At 40.6% G+C, this 21,497-nt stretch overlaps 2 protein-coding genes across 12 annotated transcripts in view; one reads left to right on the top strand and one right to left on the bottom strand.

Annotated features, from left to right (window-relative positions):
* LOC135972110 (cytokine-dependent hematopoietic cell linker-like) overlaps positions 1-1,752 on the bottom strand; it is a 74,336-nt gene extending 72,584 nt beyond the window's left edge. Inside the window, exon 1 of the mRNA XM_065598517.1 lies at positions 1,464-1,752. The gene's annotated coding sequence lies outside the window, so the exon portion shown is untranslated. The remainder of the gene's footprint in view (positions 1-1,463) is intronic.
* The window catches only part of ZNF518B (zinc finger protein 518B), a 429,620-nt gene that overhangs the window by 260,497 nt on the left and 147,626 nt on the right, over positions 1-21,497 (top strand). For all 11 annotated transcript variants that reach the window (XR_010601552.1, XR_010601561.1, XR_010601567.1 and 8 more), the window contains one exon: positions 19,127-19,305. The gene's annotated coding sequence lies outside the window, so the exon portion shown is untranslated. The remainder of the gene's footprint in view (positions 1-19,126; positions 19,306-21,497) is intronic.

Genomic DNA, 21,497 nt, shown 5'->3' with positions numbered 1-21,497 from the left:
TGTTTGGCTGCCTGGATCAAGATGGAGCATTACACTTGGACCTGCAGTCTCCATGGATTGAACTGTTCTATTAAAGCGCAGGCACAGGTGTTGCATTGTACAGCTTGGTGAGCACATTTCCCACCGATATGCATGTTAATTTTTAATCTTTGTTTTAATGCCCTTGAAATTTGATTGGAGGGATAATCTCAAATATCCTTACTCTTTGCCAAATAAACCACTCTCTTGCAACTCCAGTACACAGCAGTGCCAAATCCTCAAGGAGTCCTTATTCATACCCACTCCCAGTGACCTCAATGAGAAGTCTGGCCACGGACAGACTAAATAATCTGTCCCTCGGTTGCCTTCAAATAACTATCTTCAACCCTGTTTTTAACATCAGAGCCCACAGTAACAACTAAAATAACATGCCTAAAAGCAGCCTGACTATTAATTAGAGATGACAACAGCGTAGAGGCAGTGGGTAAAATTTTATATGGACCCATTCAGCTCCATTGCCTGGCATATATATTTTTTTAATGGAAAGAGTTGGAAGTTGTATTTAGCAGTACTATATGCCTGACACAGAAAATCTTTCACAGGCTTTGACTCCGATCAAGGTGCATGGAATATAAGTCAGCATAGTATTTGACCCAGCCACTATTGCCCTTTTATATCTCATATAGGAAAGTTCTACCGTATCAAGTCACAGATGGTAGTATGTAGTAGGAGAAGGATTACTTTTAGATAGTGGAAAAAACATATATATTCTATCAATTGCCACATGGTGTAGAAATTTCTTCTCACAACAACAGAAAATAGTCACATGCAGGAGAGACAAGCTGTAGAACTTGTTTCTCTGACTGAAATGAACCCGATCTGTTTCTAATTTGTTTCTGGCATAATTAGCACAATGCTTAATTTATTTTAGTAACATGTTCATTTAATTCTTCCACTTGCTAGCAATGCAACCAGAAGCAACGTATTAACAATATGAATATATTAGTATATAACTGATAGGAGCCTCCCACCAACATTTTTAAGTAAAGCTGTTTGTTGATTTAATAAAATCCTTATGTGGGGTAGCTCAATTTAACTTTACAATACAGTCCTCTTTTAACACATCGCTTTACAAAGAAATATAAATTAGCAATGAAAAACGACACACGCAGAGAACTTAACAAAAACGGTCTAATATTTCAATTGATTGGAAGTGGTTACATTGATTGTCCAGTTGAAGAAGGGACTGAGAATGATTTTAAAATGCTGAAGCCTGGCGGTTTTTGACTATGGCAGACTAAGCACAGCTAGCATTTACACACCGTACAATCTTTTTTGCCTCAAGTAGCATGAGAAGTTTGTCAGGGAAGGAACAGGCCAGGTACCATAAATCATTCCCATGTTTAAAATGCATGTTTGGAGTAGAAGCTTGTTCAAAAGCAAGTGAGCTTAGGCAGAAGCAAGAGTTATTCATGTAGGTTTACCTTAAGATGTGTGTGATCTGACGCAGCAAAGTGCTGAGATGCTGTTTCCTATGAAGCAAATTCTGTGCACCATTGCTAGACGCTTTACAAAGCTGAATGGGTTTCAGTGTTATTTCTTCAGTATAAGCAATACTGAGAAATCTCCTTTGGAGAATGTTGTCTGATTTCCTGTAAAGTGTTGCCACAGGCCCAGCCACCAATCAGCAGTATGAGCTTTGACCAGTGAATACCCATTATTTGCCTTCTCTGAGTCTCCCTTGAATAGAGAGAAAAGTAAGCACACAGCTCTTACCTCTTTTGTGTTGCATTTAACAATTCTACCCCAGTGTCTGCTGTTCAAAGAGCAGCTATAAGTCTTAACATGAAAGGGACGAACTTCTTTTGCCAGATATTTTTTTCAGTTTAAGAAAAAAAAAATGATTATCCGCTGAACTTAAACTTTCTCCTACCTTCTCTGCCTGATCAAAGGGTTTATAGAATTGTTTTAAGATATGTCTAAATATTTTAATCACTTTGTTCTCAAAAGAAATGACTACACTGGGGGAAAAATGAATTAATTCTGCTCTCAAGTGACATGGGATCTCAATAGATTTCTCTAGCAGTGTGTGAGAGGAGAATTTGTCTGCATGTGCTTAACTAGGAAATATTTTGCCTTATCTTCACAGTTGTTTTAAAACCAATATAGGGGAAAAACAGATATTGTTTTTATCCAGAGCTGCTTGAAAAAAAAAATTTTCCACAGAAAATTTGGGCTTTTTGGGGAGGGAAGGCAGTTCATCATGAGAGTCCCTGGCTACAGTACCTCATAGAACAGGGGTGAGCAAACTTTTTGGCGCAAGGGCCACATGTGGGTATGGAAATTGTATGGTGGGCATTCATGAATGCTCACAAAATTGGGGGTTGGGGTGTAGGAAGGGGTGAGGGCTCCAGCTGGGGGTGCAGACTCTGGGGTGGGGCCAGAAATGAGGAGTTCAGGGTGCAGGAGGAGGCTCTGGGCTGGAGCAGCGGGTTAGGGTGGGTGGGGTGGGGGCTCCAGATGGGGATGTGGGCTCTGGGGTGGGGTTGGGGATGAGGGGTTCAGAGGGTGGAAGGGGGATCAGGGCTGGGGGTTGGGGCTTGGGAGGGGGCCAGAGGTGCAGTCTCCAGGCGGCACTTACCTCAAGCAGCTCCCGGAAGCAGCGGCATATCCCCCCTTTGGCTCCTACGCGGAGGCACGGCCAGGCGGCTCTGCATGTTGCCCCGTCCACAGGCACTGTCCCTGTAGCTCCCATTGACCACAGTTTCCGGTCAATGGAGCTGCGGAGGCAGCACTTGGGGCGGGGGCAACGTGTGGAGCCCCCTGGCTGCCCCTACACGTAGGAGCTGGAGCAGGGACATGCCGCTGCTTCCGGAAGCCATGAGGAGCCACGGCACACGTGCAGTGGGGCAAGCCCTGGACCCTGCACCCCAGCGGGAGCTCGAGGGCTAGATTAAAACATCTGAAAGGCCAGATGTGGCCCCGGGCCATTGTTTGCCCACCCCTGTCATAGAAGATATGCAGTCCAGTTGGGTAATGCCACTGCATTGCCTTCTCCAATATAAACAACAGGAACAGATATAGATATAAAAAAACAAAACAAAACCCTACCAAAACAAGACTCTTCACTGCACATGCTTCTTGTGGGTGAGGATAAGAGAACAAACAATATGTGACAGATTGTGTAGTCACGCTGGTTAATGCACTATGGGAAGACACCCAGATATTACGCTGATGAACACTGTAAAATCTATATAGATTAGAATAGAGGAGAATGAGAGCATATGTTACCATGAGTGCATTTCTAAATTGAAATATTAATGGTTTTGGCCCCCAAAAATGAAGTTTTTGGTTTTGAGGTATTCATTTTTTTTATGAAAAATCAAAATTGTCCATGGCTAGCAAATACTTTGCTAAAAATTAATTTAAGCAAAACCATAACTGTCAGCCAGCCCTATTTATGGCTCTCAAACAGGTGCTTTATTGTAGTTATTTTATGTAACTAGTTGGAAGTCATATTATACATAGTGCAATGTGTGTGACATAGAAAATCATGCCCATCACTGTGGTATCTGGACAGAATTGTAATTACAATAAATAAATAAATAAATAAATAAAAAAATTGAGGCCTGAACCAAAATTCATTGAAGTCAGTGGGAATTCTGCCATTGACTTCAATGGGCTTTAGTTAGGGGCCCTAAGTATGAAGACTGTATTTTCTTCCTTGCCCAAGTAAATAGATACTGATTTTTTTCTTTCTTTTCTCCATCCTCCTCCTGCCCCTCCTTCTTACCATTCCTGGGAAGCTGTGGGAATGCTAACAGGAAGAGATGGGTCTCACAATTTGTTCCAAAAGTGGTCCCATGTGAGGGTGTTCTAACATTTTGCAGAAGAGGGTTCCATAACTGTTAGGTAGCTGCTGAGAAGTCCCTTGTACTTGTGACACACCCGAGGCATGATGAACTCTCGTGCTCCTGTGGAAGGGAACTGTTGTGCTAGGTCAAGTTCATGGACAGAGGGATGGTTTCTGAGATAGTCAAGCCCAGTGAATTCAGAACTGAGCTGTGTCACTATTATTCACCTTGTTTGGCTTTTCCTCATTGGCTTGTGTAAAGTTTGCATAGCTGGGCCCAAATGGTTTGAAGATTAAGATTAGGGCCTTAAATTGGATCTTGCATTGGCTAGGGGGGCAGTGAAGAGAGGAACACTGGGTGATGACTTCTCATTGCCCTGTGTTAGCTAAATGACAGCTCCTGCATCTTGTACCATCTGGATCTCCATAATAGCATTCTCAAACAGGTATAGAGCATTCCAGTCATTGATTCTTGAGATGATGCACAGGTGGCCATATCTGCATTGGAGTGGAAGGGGTGAAGCCTCCTGCCCCGCCAAAGATGGTTGTATTTTTGGCTACTAGAACCATTTGACTATCCAAAAGCAATGAAGAGCCCAGAGTGGTCCCAAGACTGTGATCAGAGAGTAGATGCCTTTGAATGAAAGTGGTGTGGTATAGGTCAGTTCTTCAAAGCATATCTCCTACTCTCCAACATTAGCTCCAACTTGCCTCAATGTAGTTTCAGCCAGTTGCTGATTTCACTGGGGCACTGAGTAAGTGTTCAGTGTGAAGATGATGTAACCTGCGGCATGCCTTGAGTATTTATAGTATACAAGACTAGTAGAACCAGAAGTCTCGTATAAATGTTGACAAGGATGGGGAATCCTTGAAGGGCTCCAAAAAGAGTGCTCATGAGGCAGAAAAGCATTCATTCTTCTGTGAATCTTTCTGAAAGGAAGTATTAGAATCACCTAAGTGTCAGTCTCTCCACTCCTGCTAAGGCTCAGCTGAATCAGTAACCCCACATGTTCAGCTGTGTCAGAAACTGCTGACAAATCTAAAGGTATGAGCACGGATGTTTATCTCCCGTCTAAAGCCAAAGGGAACTTTCCATTCAAAGGAACAGTTTCCTGCGTTGATATGAGAATGTGCACAGAATGCCAAACAAGTAACCATTGCCAAGAAAGTCTTTATTTTGTATAAAGAATCTTTTTAGGATGTTGGTCTGGCTACTGATTTGCCCCCTACACCAATATGTAACATGCATGTTCTCCAGCATGGGGAATAAATACACACTGATGAATGTGATGTGACTACACACAGATATACATTGCATATAGAAGTCTCCAGTAAGTGAAATGAATATAGCACAATAGGTAGTCAAGTATCTTAAGGCTTGTCTACACTATCGCTTAAGTTGATGTAACTTACGTTGCTCGGGGTGTGAAAAAATCACCCCCGTCACTGACATAAGTTACATCCACTTAAAGCAGTGTCTGCATCACTCTCCTGTTGACATAGCTTTCACCTCTTTTTGAGGTGAAGTAATTACATCAAAGGGGGAGTGTTGTCTTGTTAACGTAGCACATCCTCATCAGCCGCGCTATGTCAGTGCCTCTGCGTCAATGCAGTGGCTCTGAGGTAGCACGGTAGTGAAGACAAGTTCTTAAAATAAGTAGCTGATACAGTAGAACCTCAGAGTTACGAACACCAGAGTTACGAACTGACCAGTCAACCACACACCTCATTTGGAACTGGAAATACACAATCAGTTAGCAAAGACAAAAAAAGCAAATACTGTACAGTACTATGTTAAACGTAAACTACTAAAAAAAAACAAAGGGAAAGTTTTAAAAAATTTGACAAGGTAAGGAAATGGTTTCTGTGCTTGTTTCAGATAAATTAAGATGGTTAAAAGCACCATTTTTCTTCTGCATAGTAAAGTTTCAAAGCTGTATTAAGTCAATGTCCAGTTGTAAACTTTTGGAAGAACAACCATAATGTTTTGTTCAGTGTTACAAACATTTCGGAGTTACAAACAACCTCCATTCCAGAGGAGTTCATAATTCTGAGGTTCTACTGTACATTCAACAGTTGTGTAAATCTGTGGAGCTTGCTAGTACAGTATTAAAATTCCTCTAAGCAGTCTGCATCTCAAAGCAATGTATATTAACTATATGGCTTGATCTTGCAACGTGATAAGCTCCCATTTAAAGTAACAAGAATTGAGAGCACTCATTTCTTCACAGGAATTGCTCAGCACCTTGTAGGATTCAGCTCGTAATATCTCCAAAGTAAATTTTAAGAGGAAAATGTCCCTGCAGCAATGGGACCCGCGTAAGTCTTACTTGGATTTTATTAAGCTGATCAGTACTGCCATAAAATTCAAGCTATTCTGAAGAAGGGAATGTCATTTCAACAGGAATCAATATTACTCACTGCCAGACAGGGGGATTTTAAGGCTCCACAACTGGATTGCATACTAGTTTTTTCTATTTTGAGAGGTTTTCATTTAAGATTGAGTCCTTGCAGCTTTTAATTATTCTCTTTCATTTTGGGATAAAGAGCTAAAGCTCCCATGTTCAAATGTATTTTTTATTTACCTTTCATTTCCACACCTCTTATCTTTCTTTATAATGCTCAATTCACTTACTAGTCATGACAATACAGGGAAATTACTCACACTTCATACTACTCCGGGTATCCAGCAACACTGAATGAAATGTCAAAATCACAAATCCAAATTTCTAACAACTTAATTATTTTAGTATGTGAGTACTAGATAAAATCAACAGAAAGTTAAATATGATAAGACCATTTTTATAACACAGTCCACTATGGGGTGGAGATAAACTGAACTATAGAATAAACTTAACCTTATTTGGCACATGGAGTGAAATCCTGGCCTCCCTTTTCAGAGCTGTGAAAGGGCCGAAATACAGTAAACTATGTAGTAAAATATGGACGTAGGAGCAGGAAGAGACATCTCCTGTCTGTACATATTAGCTCCATGTTGGCCTGCTTTGTGGTAGTACAAAAGGGTGAGTGGGATGAGGAAAAGGCAGGGCCATGTCCAGTGTATTCGTGAATTGCATTTTTTCATGCACTACAGGGCCTATGTACTACTGCTCAGATCGCCAGTCTGTTATACTCTGTGGCCTTGGCTACACTTACCCGCTAGTTCGGCGGCTGGCAATCGAACTTCTGGGTTCGACTTATCGCGTCTAGTCTGGACGCGATAAGTCGAACCCGGAAGTGCTCGCCGTCGACTGCGGTACTCCAGCTCGGCGAGAGGAGTACCGCGGAGTCGACGGGGGAGCCTGCCTGCCGAGTGTGGACCAAGGTAAGTTCGAACTAAGGTACTTCAAACTTCAGCTACGTTATTCACGTAGCTGAAGTTGCGTACCTTAGTTCGAATTAGGGGGGTAGTGTAGACCTGGCCTGTGAAAACTACTCCATCCGCCATCCCCTGTGCTGTTACTATTCAGGTTTTGTGTGGCGGACATATGTTTTACCAACAATTCCAGTTAACGCCAAAGGGAGTCATCTATATACATGATCTGTTCATTGAGTGGATAATAGATGGTCTTTAGCATTACAGTGTTACATTTAGAAGGTCGACTTTTTATGAAGTGTATTTCCACGGATAGTTTGATTATTTATATTTTTTTCACTCCTATTATTTGTAATACCTCCTTGGAAGCCAAAAAGTAGCATTTATTTCCCTACGTTGACAAACATCAATCCTAATGAACTTTGGAATTTATTTATTTTGTCTCAGTTTAGTTTTTTTGTTTGTTCCTCAGCATCTGTTATGAGGTCAACACAGCTCTGGCAATTATATGCATGAAGTGCTTCTACAGAGCTAGCACAGGCAGCATAAGGGCAAACAGTGTTTTCGTGCATATTCTATCCAATAGCATGATGGATTTTTTTTTTAAAAATAGGATATCTAGGGTCAAATCCTGATGTCTGGTATACTGGTGTCAATTCGAATTCTAATTGACACCGGTGGAAGTGAGATCAGAACCTACCCTTACAATATAGAGAGGTATTCTCCGTTAGATGATACATTTTCAGATATTTCTTTCCAAAGGCCACAGTATGAGTCTTTGATGCTTAATTTCTGGTATGTGAGAATACTATGCACTATCCTTAATTTATTTATGGTTACATAAATTAAGGGATGTATTTCATAGTTATTATGAACACACAAAGTATTGCACACATAGTACGTGCATATTTTAAAATTACCTAATGGCATTAGAGCTGGCATACTCCTCAAAAGTGCTCAAAACTATGTGAGATACAAACATCTACTCAAACACAAAAGCCATAATTTTAACTGGAAGCTTACCAAGATACCACTGATATCAAACCAATTAACTCAACAATGGGATTCTTACAGAGGCTGCACTTGCGATCGGCACAGTTTGCTGCCAGGAAATCTGACTTGAATCAGATGAAAGTTTCTAGTACTGATTAAGAAAGGAAATCTTAGAGCTGGGTAAACAGCAATAATAATAATAATGATATTTTATTTTAATTCAGCTAGGTCTGGAAAATGTTTGAAAATATGACCCATATGTTTGCGAACCAAGAATAATACAAAACAGAATATACCTTGCATGAGCGAAACATGCCTTTCTGATTATTAGTTTTGATATATTACAGTACAAGTCATTTATGGGTTAACCCCTTGTATGTTATATGATCATCCCTACCTAATTCATGTTATTAAATGGCATAGACACTGTCCACAGGGAAATATGTGTTTGTGTGCTGACAGTTCGGACTTAGGCAAGCCCATTGAACTCAATGGAAACTCCCATTCACATGAAGGAAGTTTGGACTAGTCCCATAGATCAGGGGTTCTCAAACTTCATTGCACTGTGACCTACTTCTGACAACACAAATTACTGCACAACCCCCGTGTCCTGTATTACTCTGGATTCTAGAGTCTAGAATCAGGGCTGGAATTAGGGGGTGGTAAGCAGGGCAATTGCCCGTGGTCCCATTCCACGGGGGGCCAAGTTGCTCATGTGTTGGCTTCAGTCCCTGGCAGCGGGGCACAGTCTTCAGCTTCCGCCCCTGGCAGCAGGGAGTCTAACACCGGCCCTGGAGACCCCATTAAAAGAAACTCGCGACCCACAGTTTAAGAACCGCTGCCATAGACTGTAATACTGATACCTCTAACTCACTGTTAATGACTAAAAGTGCCATCTTTGCCCAGACTAGGATTGGTGAAAATCAAAACCACACTTGGCTTATTTTAATAAGAAGGCAGTGGGACAACACCTTAGATATTGGGGAAAATAGAAACTGTAAAAGTTTAATGATCATTTCAAGTACATGCAGCGTGATCCTGGAGAGAAGCATCAAGCAATTAATTGCTCATTAGCCCCAGATTTTCTCTCAGAAGCAGGGGCCATCTTGCAGGGTTATATTCTGTCACACTCCTGTTCAGTGCTAAGAGGATCAGTGCAGAATATTGGTTGCAGTGCCTTTACTATGCTGATGTAAACTAGATCTATATTTCTGTCTCTTCCAAACCGTCTGATTTGGTGAGACAATTTATCCAGTGTCTAATGAAGACTAGGGCATATATGAGGGTGGGCTGGTTGAAACACTTTACCAGTAAGACTGAGATAATGGGGCAACAATCAGAAGAAAAGACAGAAATTATATCAGCAATTCCAACTGCTTTCTACCTTCAGGTCCTCTCTACCTTTCAAACTCTCATCCCCCCTGCTTTGCAATATATGTATATTCCCTTTCCAGCCTTTGCAGTTCCTTCCCATAAAGTCCCCCTGCACACCAGTTCCCAAAGATCAAATGGTTATTGGCATGTGCATACAAATAGTTTCCCACTCTGGGGCTCCAACCAGTCTAAATGGTTTAATACCTGCCCCTATGTGCTAGTCCACTTTTAAATTCTTCTTTGGGTTTTTTATGTGTTTTTGAGACAAGGGCACACATTTTAGCCTGATTAGATATTTTCAAATGTCTTGACTTTCAGTCCTCAGAAAGAAGTTTTAAAAGTTCAAAGTACATTTTATTTCTTAACATCCTTTAAGTCACCTTAAACATCATAGGTTTGTGTAGCTACGCTGGCCATCTTATTAAACACATATAACACTATGTAGTACGAATAACTGTGATTTCTTTTCAGAAGTTTTAATCTTAAGAGCTTTAATTGCTAAATAAACCATATAAATTGACAGTATTTGCACACTGGACTTGTGGCAATTTATCCAGAAACGAGAGCACAATCCAAAGTGGTTACATTGGTCTTGACCAGTTTCACAGGATTAATCAAAAGCAATTCAGACAAAAGTAAAATAGCCCAGTTTTAAAAAAACAACAACATATTGTACTGTAAATACATAATATAAAATATAATGTAAAATGTTACATACCTGTGACCATAGGGACACCAATATTTTATGCTTAAGTGCACTGTTTCTAATTTAAGCTTCATATCTGAGGTTGGACATACTTCCTGAAACACATCTGAAAAAACTTTTTGGTTAATGAAACTGCCTTTTGAATGGTCAGCCAGCTACAATCTTGTTCCTCGGTCATGATTTATCCAAAACAATATATAAAGATACATCACACACACACACACCCTCAAAAATTAGGACATGCCAGAATTAAGGTTGCCTGTGTAACATTCATTTGGCCTCTTTGTGCATATGCATTATGATCTGATCTTCAATTATATTATCATGTTATTTTTCCACAAAACCCCTGCTTCATTCAATGCACGGGATGGATGGTGCTCACTTAATGAACAGCTATTCAATATATTTTCTCCTCATTGTTCAACTTGTGGCCCAGGCCTTATTTACTCACCCGAAGACAGAACTAATTTTCCTCATGGATTTTATTAAGGGGCCCATCTTTCTAGTCACTGAGTGCTTCACAATTAATTCTTTAATCTTTAGAACACCCCCATGTAGGGAGGGAGCAGTATTACCTCATTACAGATAGGAAATGCCTGAATTAAGTTTCCCAAATTTTGAGTGCTTAATTCCACAACCTTAATTATGTTCCTTTTAATGTAGTTTTTGTGTGTAATTTTCTAGTTTTTTAAAAAAAAAGCAAAGTGAAAAAACAAATTCCATCGTGTGCCAGCTCCACCACACAGACTTCTGCCATTTAAGTGAATGGACTAACTGATAGCAGTAGTAGGCTATTGTCCTCTATGTGGACTAGCACTGAAGAGGAATATGAGACTCTTTGCCAGTAGGTTTCACTGATATTTGCTGACAGCAGAAGAATGGTGAGACTCAGGAATTGCACACCACTTTTGGCGGTGTATATTGTGTGTCTATATACTAGACACTTCTGTGAAAAGCACACCATGTCCACACTGAGGTGTGTAGTTATAAGCATCAGCGAAAGACTCTGGCAGAGGCCAGACAGTGGTGAAAGACTTCAGCAGCTCCCCACTGCTGGATCCTTCCCCTGCAGCAAGGTTGAGACTTTCCCGCTGCCAGAGTCTTTCCCTACAGCAGGGGAATGGCTCTATGAGCAAGGGGGCGGCTCTGCCAGCCTTTCCCTGTTGCTGGGATCTTTCCTTGAAGCAGGGAAAGGACAAAGCCTTTCCCCGCTGTTGGAGACTTTTCCAGCTAAAAATAGCAGCGTAGACAGGGAGACACAGTTTAGGTAAATAGAGAGTCATGTAGAGTATGTGCTTGAGTACATACCCACAACCTTCAGGCATGTCTTTACTCTACTCGCCTAAGCAGTGTCTCACTATCTCCATTGCTATTTATATATGTGCTCAGGGGGTGGGGGGCTACACCGGTACATACAGTACATGCCACCGAAAGAAGCATGACGCACCCCCGCTTCCATTCCAGACTCTGGAGCGGGGTGTACTCTAATGGTACAGTCATTTCTGCTTATTCATGCCCCTCCCCCCAGATAGACCCCTTCTGTCCTGTTTGCCCAATCTGCCCCTGGTCCTGTCCCTGACCTGTCTCTCTTCCCCACCTATGGCTCCTTGGCCCATTCTCCTTGCCTATCCAATCCCACTCTGTACTCTTCAACCTTCCAATCCCAGTCCCAGTCTCCTTTCCCAGCCAACCCCAGTTCCCTCTCCAACTTCTTTTCCTCAGTCTCCTTGCCCAGTCAGCTCCAGTTTCCCCTTTTAGGATTCTTGTCAGGTTTGTCTCTTCCTTCCCCACCCCCATGACCCACTAGCTTCCAGTCCTTGTCTTCTTCCTAGGTCTTCTCATCCAGTATCAATTTCCTTCCCCCCGCACACCCTTCCTGGCTGCTTGCCACAACCTCCCCACTCTCTTTTGCCAGTCATTCCCAGTTCTCCTTCTTGTCAGATCTGTCTCCCTTCTCTCCCCCTCAACTCCCCATCTCTTCATCCAGTCTGTGTTCCCCACCAGTCAAGTGGCTCCAAGTCCACCACCAACACTGTTTCCCTTCCTGGATCCAAATCCCAGTCCATGCCCCCCACCCCTGGCTTCTGATCCCACTCTCTTTAACCAAACAGTTCCAGCCTTTCCTCTCCCTGCTCCCGCCTCAAGTGCCAGTCTCTTTGCCTTGCCAGTCAGTTTCTTTCTCAACCCACCATCCTGTCCCAGACTCACCAAACTTCTTGTCCCATCTCCTGCACAGGGTTTGTCCCCTCTGCATTTGAACAGATTACTTCCTTCTCCAAGCTGCCAGCAAAGGGATCTTTGAGTGTATCCTGCTCTGATTTCTGGTGCCTGGTCCCACCCTGGCCAGGAACAACTATTACAGAGAAAGTCCAAATTCATCCTTTTAGCATTGAGCTGGAGAGAGCATACTTAGTTTTTCTGAGGGATGGCACATGCGCAGTCCAAGAACACATGAGTTGTGAGGGGATGGATTATACTCAGTTGCTCGGTGGAGCTGGTGCATGCACCGACTTGTCAGCATTAGGAACTATGAGAGGATGGAATCTGCTGAGATTTTAGCTGCTAACATCTCAGAAGGGTCTACTGTCTTACAGTTTAGCTGTAATCTGGTTGTGGTGAATGCTATGAGGCCTCACATTGTAATTTCAGTTTCCACAAACGGAGGGTGTAGGGCTTCATCAGATCTTGCTCATAGAAAGTGATCTACTTCTATGGCATCATTCTCCTTTTCTACCAATCTCACTGATACCCTTCTGTGGGGTTTAAGGATTCATATGTGAGAAGGAATCACGTTAGGGGTGTGCCAGCATCACCTCCCACTTGCTGCATGGAACTTCATGGGAGTAAGATAATGCTAACTTATTCAGCATTAGCATACTCACCTTTCTCCTACAGGCTGTTGAATCTTCCATGCTGTTGAATCCATCTCCTTAAAGGGGTATCTGGATAGTGTGACTGGTGGAGGGGTGAGTGGGATTACGAGATGCTAAAGATGGCCCTGGCTTCCAGTGATATCTGTCTGGATCCTGGAGCTGTCTTGTTTTGTGAGATGCAGGCCCCCTATTTCAGTATATAAGCACCTATATGTGAGTACAAGCAAATCTCAGCTCCCTAATTCAAAGTCACATCCAAAATACATTAAATCTTGATTTGTACAGAGCTGTTTATTATTGTCAGGTAATTATTGATGTAGGCTGTAGGAAACAAGCTAGTCAAAATGTTGTATTCAGAAATAGCATTTCTTACAGGATCCAAAACTCCCATAGATTTCAATGAGCCTAGAAGTTGGTCCACAGCAATAATTCAGATAAAAGATGTTTTGGAAACTTTTAAAGAACTGAACAAAGTTAACATTGCCTCCCATGAAAACTATAAGGAGACATCTCAGCAGCTAACCTTCTTTCGTTTTTTCTTTTTTCAGCTAATTAAATCCCATACTGCAGAGTAATCACATGGTGCCAGTTTCTGCTCCCTGTGACACCCTAGCCTGCACCCTGCTGAGGTTGGAATAAGCGTGGAATCTGACCAATATTATTTCCTTGTGCTCCTCCATCTGTCTGTCTGTAGCCACAGGTCATTTCTTGTTTTATATTTAGATTGTTAGCTTTTAGAATACAATAGAAATAAATAATAATAATAATAATAAATAAAGCACAAAAGCCCAGCAATGGCATGTGCAAAAACCTTGTTACATTTTGTTCCATTAGAAATAAAAACATTCAAAAGGCTCAGATAATAATTTAGTTTAGATTCCTTAGCATATTTACTAATTTACTTCTGTTAAAAAAAATCACATTAGCCACTGGGCAAATTCCTTCCGTCCTCACTCAGGCAAGTCTCCCATTGAGATCAGTGGGAATTTTGCCTGATGGACATCATCCCATGAGGTGCTAATCATCCTTAACTCCTATAGACTTTCTGGGTCCTCTGTAAAATCTGCAATATTTTTAAATAATACCTCCTGTAAATGTAGGTATTTGTCACTTCTCCTACTGCTGATTCAGCATATTATAACCCTGTATTAGCTGTGCACATGGTGATTTCAGTTTTACACAGACAGCTACAAAGATCAAAATTAAAACTAACAGGTGATAATAGTCTGAGTATACATTCTTAGTCAGCTAGAGGTGAGTTCAAATTTTTGAAGATTTACTAGTATGAGGAGCTGTAAATGGCTGCCTTAACAAAAGCACTCAACAAAACAGCTGACGCCAAGCTCTTCAGCAGTAAAACCCAACATGGTAATTTAGGTCAGCATCTTGTGTGTGGGACACAGTAGTGGTTTGAACTTTAATATTTGGTTGTTTAGTTTTTCGTTTTTTTTTTAAAGTAGGGTGATTTTTCTCTTTAAAATGTTGTGAGCAAACTTAGAGCTTATGAAATCAAGGGACTTTTCACTAGCTGGGCCAAATTCTACCTTGAGGCACCTGTTGTATTATTCTCATAGCCCTTGATTCTCAATGCACACAAAGCTCTGGTGAGACATTTTGAATTCAGCAGCACACTGCAGGTAGGCCCCATTACAAGGTGTCTCTAAAGGGAGAGTTGTGTCCACTTTCAATTCTTGCAACCTCCCTCTGCTGTACTTTCTCATGGGGAACCTGCATTTGGATTTACATGAGGGGTAATGATGTGAGAACACCTCTTCCTAAGAGAGAGATGCCACCAGAGGAGAGAGGAAGATGAGACAACACTGTGTAGGGGCAGCACACTATGAGGATGGAACTTTCTTCCTCCATGGATCGGTCTTCAGAGCATGGAAGCTGCACCAGGTGACCCCTCCGTTGTCCCCAGAGACCTCTCCTTTCATGGAAACATTTGTTTTTCTCTAGTGTGTTTTGCCATGGAGGGTAGGATATAACACATGGTGCTAATTAGGGTGTGATGGCTGCCAGCTTGGCTGACACACCAGAGACTGAACTAGGGGATTCCACTGTTAAAAGCATGAACTGCTCAAGCTTGAACTAAAGCTCCCTTGCAGATACTATAACAAACTCATAACCGCTGTGTATCAGGCACCAAGGTGGGGACCTGAAACACATGCTATCCAGTGGGTTGCAACAGCATAAGAAGTAAATGTAATGCAACCCATTATTTCAAACACTGCTTTTCAGAGTAGAGTCCATGGAATCATTCCTGGTGGCCCATAGAATGAAGTTTTTGAGAGCTAAACAATGGAAGGACTGGGGTGTTTGAAAGGAAGATGACTCTGTGAGCGGATGTCTTTCAAGAATGAGCCTGCAGAAGGAGAATCTCTGATTTGATACAATGAACAATGTTACTGGAGGGAGGGTGATCATAGGCCAAATTCAAGTAAAAAACTCATTTCACCACAATGTGCACGGGCCTAATGTGGATGATACCCATTTCTTTAATATATATTTCAAACAATTATTAGAGCTTCTGGGTATTGTAACTTAGGTATTGTAACTTTGTTCCTTTCTTGGGTGGTTAGAACTTCTAAAAGAACCAACACAAATGGTTTCAAACATCGCAAGACATTTTTCTGAAATTCTGATTTAGGACCTGACCCAAAGCCCATTGAAGTCACGGAAAGACTCTCATTGGCTTATATGGCTTTTGATCAGACCCCATGTGGATGGCTGCTATATACTATACCACAGTATTACTGCAGAGTCACACTTTTACCACTCTTCCTTGGAAGAATGGAGAGAAACTACTTTGCATTATGGGATTTTATTATTCTTAATTTTGTGTAGCATTGAGGTACCATGTTGTTAGGCACTAAAATAAAGTAATAAGTTGACAGACCTATAGGTAGGTAGAGTATATCTATCTCCCAGTGTCTCAGAAGTTCCTTAGGCCTATATTACAGATGATGAAACATTATTGTTTTAAACTGTGATCATGTAACAGCTTGTTTATATGACAAGAAGCATGTGTTTGAACCCACATTCCTTTATTTATTAATATTTCACATTAATGTTTTTCTTTAAAAATAATCCCCCACAGCTTCTAAAATGTTCCATGTCTGGGAACAGGCCAAGGAAGATGTTGGTCCCAATTGCTCTGTGCACTGGGCTAGAGAGGAAAAACACTGTGCAGAGAGGAGTGTGCCTTCAGGGGGCAAGACATAGTATATAGATTTTTTTTTTTCCTCCCCTCCTCTAGTTTTTTGTTTTGCCTGTTACCTGTGGATGTGGCCAGGTCACAATCATCAAACAAACAAACAAACAAAAACCCCCACGAAACCTGTTTTTAAAATTATTTCAATATGTAGATAAATAAACCTTCTACTCCAGGAATGGTTGGAGTCTGGTGGTAGGAGCTGGAGGAATTGGATAATTTGCATTTACAGCTGGCTCTGTATTTTTAAATGCAACCTACTTCACAGTGTTTTCTAAACAACAGTACCTAAGGAATTTTAGAAAAATAATGAGGCATTGTTGAGCCAACCATGGAAGTGAGCTCAGTGTTCCTGGGGCTAAAAATTCTGTTTGTAATTCTGCCTGGAATCGTTTCTCGGTGGGAAGCTGAATTGAGAAGAATATCTAATAGAAGAGAAAAATAAAGAAAGGAAGTGCATGGAATTGTAAAAGTGAAATAGCAGAAGTTTTAAATACTGTGGTACAGAGAATCTATTGGTACTGAAATGTTACTTAAGTGCCTATGAAGTGAATAACAGTGATGGAAATTAACTGTTCCCTGCAAAAATGAGAGACAGAGAGAAATTTCAGGGGGTGGGAGGAGAAATCAGGAAATAAGAATGATATAGTATAAAAGTTTAATATTTTTATTATCTGCATTTGTGTAGGGCCCACTATGTGCTAAGGGCTGTCCACATTCACAGTCCCTGTTCTGAAGGGTTTTCGATCTAAGATCCCAATCCTGAAATCAGCTCTGCTTGAGCAGACTCTTCTGACGTTGATGGGTCTCTGTGCAGTGGCATAAGGGTCTATTGTTTGGGAAATGAAACTGTTGACATTGTACAAGCCAGTTAATAATTTGTCTAATCTGGTAGGCCCCAACTGAGCCAGGCAGTAAGGATATACTTAAGTGAATAAGCTTTACATGTGTTCTTAAGGTCGAGCAGGTACTGAAATGCTTTGCTGGGTAGGAACACAGAGCTTAATCGAGGTCCTAGAAATGTAGAGTCTTGATAAGAGACGGGCATGTGCCTCAATTATTTGGAAGCATTTTTAGAAGGTTCCTTTAGAACAATTTTTAAATGTATGGCCTGCAAAGCTACTAAAATCTTCATTTTCTTCTGGGAAACTGAGGATAATTATTTCATTGTTCCTGAAAACATACTGTTTGGCTAGATACAATAAAGCATATTTTATGCCGCAGCTTGCCAGGGACTTAACTTTGCCAAACTTCTGTCTCCTCTTTGCTAGTTTGTTCCTAAAATCTTGGAAGAAGTAAATCTAGTAGTGTTTGTACTATGCTTGATGTCTGGGTGGCCTTTGGGCAGCTTCAAGTCCGTTTCCTTTCCTCTGAAATTAAAACAAAATAATTATACAATAATAGCCAAGTTTCCCTCATGATTTGGTTTGCCAGCAGGGTTTTTGTATACACATACAGTTATGGGTTGTCTGGGGAAACAAGTGCCACTTTTTTTCCTCATAAAATTTTGAACAAAGGTAATATTATTTTTAAGGCTGATAGAAAAACAGGAAAATAAATTAGCAAAAAAAGCCCCCGCCCCTTTATTTTTGTCAACATCCAGTAAATTTCAGCTCCCCCAGCCCCATTTTCAACCTCATGATGGGCTCCAAATGTTTTCTAGTAGTTGAGCATTGATTTTCTATTGCCAGTGTTTGTTTGTTTTTCTGGTAAAAATCAATTTTCTTTTGTGATTTATTTTCAAATACCAAGTTTTCTATATTATCCCCTGCAAAGCAGATGCTAAATTCAGCAGCTAAGGACTATGGGGTAGGACCAGTCTTTCTACAAGGCTTCTGTTCATTGAGACAACTTTTATTGGCTATTCTAACTTCCCATGCACCTTCTCTTCACCAGCCATTTCCCCTCAAATTTCACTCTACGGATTACCCCATTGCAATTCTATGAATGGCACCAATGATGTGACCTCTTGTGCACACACGGCACTATCAAAAGCCAGTTTTTTAAGCCTCTTGGCGCAGGGACCATCTTTCTGTTCTGTGTTTGTACAGCATTTAGCTCAATGTGGTCATAGTCTATTATTATGCCCCCTAGGTGCTACAGCAATACAAATATATAATAATAATAATAATAATTAATAATAGACTTGCTGTGAACTCAGTAGGAATGATCTTTGAAGTGACACCCTTTCAAGGTTTGCATCTGCATTTTATTGTGAGAGCTGATAAGATCACAACCAAAGGGGATGTGACTTCAGACTATCAAAAGGCATATTCAGTATAGAGTTAGTGGTGAGGATAATTTGGAACTAGTGTTATGAGATGAACTCAGTGACAGCCTTTCCAGCCTTTCTGTCAACATTTTTACCAACTTTATAAATTATAATAAATTAATGGAGATATCCTATCTCCTAGAACTGGAAGGGACCTTGAAAGGTCATCGAGTCCAGCCCCCTGCCTTCACTAGCAGGACCAAGTACTGATTTTGCCCCAGATCCCTAAGTGGCCCCCTCAAGGGTTGAACTCACAACCCTGGATTTAGCAGGCCAATGCTCAAACCACTGCAGATTCTCTGATCCAAGATGTTGAAAAGCTAACTGCTACTAAAGTACTTTGCTGCTTCTAAAATTTCCTAAAGTTCTTTCAAGTCCCATATGTTGCCAACTCTGGTTGATGCCCCTATAGCATTGTATAATTTATTTAAGTTATTACTACACCAAAAAACCTTTAAGGTGAGGTTAAGATTGCAGTAGCATATCAATGTTTTGAATCCATGTCATTTTTGAAGAACTAATTATATTGTATTATATTTATTACAGCAGCAAGATTGGGATCCCTTTGTACAAATGCATCTGAAGAGTCACTTTCTGCTCCAAAGGTCTTAAAATCTAAAGAGAAAAGACAAAGAAATGGTGGGAGCAGAAACAGAGGTGAAGTGACTTGCCCAAATTACCCAGGAGTTGAGCTGGAAATAGAACATAGGTCTCCTGATTCCCAGGTCAGTACCCTATCCATGGACCATGCTGCTTCCTCTCTAAAGTGTTATCTCTAGGAGAATGATAGTTAAAATAAAAATCAAATATTAGAACAGGAAATTCCAAATTAAGGTTAAACCTAAAAGAACACCGAGGCTCCCATACTGCAAGTTGTAGCTGGTTTATCAGGACTTCCCCAAAAGCCTTAGGATGCTCATCAAGGCCCCTGTGCACCACCAAACATGGTTCATTGACTTCCCCTGTAAAGCTCATAGTCCCCTCTGTGAGCCTTGGGGGCATATGGCTCAAAAGCCTAGTTAGGCTCATTTGGAAGTGTACCCAGAGCCTTGCTGGGCTCTTCGGGCTTCTCCCTGACAAACTAAATTAGTTTTATTGACAAATAAAAAACTTCTGGTGGCTCAGGCCCCAAACAGTTTAAAAGTTCATAGGTGGGAAAGGGATCCCCAATGAGCCAGCTAAGGTCAATTGGGGGATTCTTGTATCCCACAGCTCTCAGAAGGCCCTCAGGAAGATACTTCCTGATCCCCATTCCCCAGTCCTAACCCCTGCAGCCGCTCTCCAATGCTACAGCTTCCTTTAGGCCTGTTGGAACAGGGCTCCTTTTCTATGGACTTCAAGATGACAATAGGAGGGGAACTAGATGAAAACAGGGAAGAGCAGCAGTGGGTCCTTAGGAGAGATTTGAAATGCAAAGAGGGTTTCATTTTTTTTTTATATGAAATCACATTGTTACTTAGAGCTGGTCAAAAAAATTCCCACAGAACAGTTTTCCATCGGAACATGCAGTTTTGCAAGAATGTTTTGATTTTGATTTCACACAGAATGGAAATTCTGGTTGCTAACCACCTCTACCATTACTTTTTTTCCCTTTCTATTTGTTTACGATATAGTAACAATGCAGGCAGTTTGCAGGATGAGGGAAGTATGTTCTAGAGACAAGCGTCCACAATCTTACCTCAATTAAATCTGCATATATCCAGGGTAACACCATTTACATCAGGTGGTGACACTGGATGCTCACTGCCGAAAGTTAGAACAGTATCTCCCCTGGTCAGTCAGGTTTTTTTCTATATAAATCTCTTCATTAATGTTATGATTAAGAGAACACACTTAGAGAAAATGGGTAAATTTTTCAAAAGGCCTAACTCCTATTTTTCAAAAGTGACTTTGGCACACAGAAGCCTAAGTTCCATTGACTTTCAATTATAATTATGAGCATAATTAGAGGTGGGCAAAAAATTTTTACTGAAATTTTTTTTGATGAAAAATGCAGATTTGGTGACACTGAAACATTTCATGGATATATGTTGATTTTGGTGAATTGTTTCAGTTGGATAAAAACTTAAATTCCAAAAATTTGAAATGTTTAATTTCAGCATTTTTTGAATAAAAAGTTTCATTTTTTTTATTTGAAATGACTTCTCATTTTGAAATTTCCTTTAATTTAATTTTAAAAATAAATAATTAAAACATGCTCAAAACCTAAATGAAGCATTTTATTTTGGGTTGATCAAAATGTTTCATTCAACCCAAACTAATTGCTTTTGACTTTTTGATTTGCCAAATTTTTTAAAAATATTGTTGTTGGTTAAACCCCAATTTTTTTGAATTGCCAGCAAACTGAAAAATCTATTATTTGCATAGCTTTACTCCTAAATCACTTAGATACTTCTGAAATTTAACCCACTGTCTATAGACCAAATATTTATGTGTTATATGGGATAGGGGATATGACATAGGGAATGATCAAAATAAATGAAAATACCACATGATAACAATAATTACTAATGGTAACTGAAATGTATGATAACAGAACCAATTCACCTTTATTTTGTTGAAATATAAAGCTCAGGGTGAAGATTTTACTCCGATGTCTCTCTGGTATGATACACTACAGTGTTTCAAAGCTGGTGACAGACGCTTCCTGTGTTCTCTATTTAATTATACTGTTCCCTAAAATTATGATCCACAGACAAGCTGTAGGAAAGTGAAATGAGTGTATTAACCATTTCCTGGGAGGCATGGTTGACTGCAACTCCCAGCCTGTTTTTTTCTCTTTGAGCTTTATAGTGTTGCTTTAACTCATCTTCAATAACTGCCTTTTGTTTTGGTGTGGCATAGGATAATCTTGATATATGCAGGTTGAACCAAGAACGAAAAGATATTGGGGTAAAAAGGACTTTAAAAATTCCTG

Source organism: Chrysemys picta, chromosome 5, assembly GCF_011386835.1.
Source record: "Chrysemys picta bellii isolate R12L10 chromosome 5, ASM1138683v2, whole genome shotgun sequence".
Classification (NCBI taxonomy): domain Eukaryota; kingdom Metazoa; phylum Chordata; order Testudines; family Emydidae; genus Chrysemys; species Chrysemys picta.
This window is presented reverse-complemented; position numbering and strand designations above follow the sequence as displayed.